Below are 2,565 nucleotides of genomic sequence, written 5' to 3'. Positions count from 1 at the left end.
ATATTTGATCTAGACGTTTATTGGGCTGGGTGCTGGTCACTTTCTTGCATTGCAGATAGAATACTAATTATAAAGAGTTGTTCTGTCTGCTTGCAATTGCCAAATATTCCATTTTATATCATTATTATTATTTTATCCCTATCTAAGGACATTTTTTAATTGCTTTTGGAGAGAGAGAAAAAAAGAGAGAAACAAGCGAAGATGGGGAGAGAGAGAGAGGGAGAAGGAAAGAGAGTGAGACATCTATGATTGGCTGTCCCAACCAAGGATTGAACTGCAACTTAGGTATGTGACTTGACCAGGAATCAAACCCACAACCTTCTCATGTTTGGGAAGACACTCTAACCAACTAAGCCACCTTGGCCAGTATGCCAAATATTCCATTTTTGAAGCCCAAAGTTTTTAAAATTAAAGATACATAGTTTCATCTCTTGAGCTTGTTTTTCTCTATTTCTCTCTTAATTTGCTATTGTGTCAACTTGGATCAATATCAGAGCTGCTAAAATAATGGCTTTTCCTAAATGCATTGGTGCCAGGTTTATGTATTTTGAAAATGTCTGCAAAGGGTTTTTTCAAAATAATATCTCCTTATAAAGTGCATACTATATGTGTGCTATAAAGAGTTTTATAGCAATACTTGATTTTAAGTATAAGAAATGTTATTTTCAAAGTTGTTTTTTTCCTTGAAAATGACTACTAATTTCATAAAATACTCTATTTTTGTTTTTTTTCTCCTACTATAAAAATTATGGTGAATTCTTTTGAATTTTCCTGTTAATGTTTTAATCTTAGTGCTTGGTACATGGTAGGTGCTCAGAAATATTAGTTGTGTGATAAAATGTATGGATTAGTAAATAAAATAGTCCCCAATATGCATCAATATTTATTTTTATTAACACAATTCTGCCTCTCCAAACTTTATTAATTATTACATGTGTATTGCCAAGAAATGTACTACATAAAATATGCTTCTAGATAGTTTTCAAAATTGGGCATACTTTGTAATGTAAAATAAGAAAAATATAATTAAATTAGCATGTGGAACTTTTCCAAATGTAGACCTTTGGAGTGTTGTCACATCTCCCATTAGCTGTTTAAATTCTAGAATAAAAAAATATCTTTTGACTTTCTCTTAAAAATAGAATGGCCACGTCTGTAAACCTTTGGGATTTAACATAGTTAGAATAGATTGTCCCTAACTTTTTTTGATGTCTCCTTTATTTTTTTAATTCCTCCTCCCCCCATAATTCCAGTGCCCTGCTACAACTATTTTTGCAAACTGTTTCTGCTCCTGATCTCTTCATTCTATTGTTTTGTTTATTCATATGTTTCATAGATCATATGTTTCCTGCTTCTGGATCCTCCCTTGTCCTTGAACCAGGGCTAGAGAGAACACTGTCAATGCAAATGCATTCAGAGTTGTCTTCCTTGGCTTTCCTTGAGTCTTTCCCCTTGTTTTCTTCCTGTTGGCACTATGCCTCTGTGTGAGTAACATATTTCTCGAAGTCAAATGTTTTTGACTTTGAATGTTCCTTTTTCAGAGGCAGGACAATGGTGATAATTTCTATAGACTGTCCCCTCTTTGTTCCCATCTGTAAACACTACTCAGGTATCCCCTACTTACAAGCTTCCCTTACCTCTAAGATTATACTTTGGCACCTAAAGGGCTGTAGACATCATCTCTCTTCAATTCACAGTTGAACAGATTTGAACTTTGGTTTAAGTTTGGTACATTAAAAGCAGGCACTGCCTCCTAAAACCCAGCTAAGAGAACAGAAATTGAATAAGATGGTAAAAGTCTACAGGGATAAAGAGAAAATTTTCTCCTATCTCTCTGTAAATAAGAGAAAATTTACTCAACAAACAGAAACAGCATGATAAAGAAATATTCTGTGATTGAGGAAGAATTCTTTGAAATTAAAAATGTAATAGTTAACAACTGAAAGTTTAAAAAAATGTAATCTAACAGGCAAAGAGAGATTCAATACTCAATTCATAAGAATTTCAGAAAGAGAAAAAGAAGGAAAGAATCAGGTGACAGAAAATATCAAAGAAACAAAAGATGACTTTTTAAGGAAGATGGGGAATATGAGATTTTAGAGTGGGTCTATGAAGCATTCAGCAAAATGGTTGAGAAATGACTCTTTCCCAGGCAACATAACATGTTTAAGTGTCGAAAATAGAGAAGGAGCTAGATTTTGTAGAAAAATTGATTACAATGATGGGTCAAAATCAGACTGGCATAATATCTCTCAGTAGAAATACTGAAAGCTGAACATGATTCTTTAAAATTTGGACTAAAGTATTTCCATGAGTATTTCTGTATGTAGCCAAGCTTTAATTAATCTGAGGATAGAATTAAGACATTTCCAGACATACACAATTAAAACAATTTACTTTCCATATATCCTTTCTTAGAAAACTTCAGTGGATAAATTCTACCACAGTTTGTGAGTATTTTAGACATTCACAAAACATTCATGCTGTAACATTACTCCTCCTTCCCCATTTGACAATGTGCTTATAGAACACAGGGACTTGGTCTTTAGATTCTCTATTTTAAAA

This window comes from Pteronotus mesoamericanus, unplaced genomic scaffold (assembly GCF_021234165.1).
Source record: "Pteronotus mesoamericanus isolate MK-2021 breed Mesoamerican mustached bat unplaced genomic scaffold, CSHL_Meso_final contig_124, whole genome shotgun sequence".
NCBI lineage: Eukaryota > Metazoa > Chordata > Mammalia > Chiroptera > Mormoopidae > Pteronotus > Pteronotus mesoamericanus.
The sequence above is the reverse complement of the archived record's forward strand: the minus strand, read 5'-3'. Positions refer to the sequence as shown.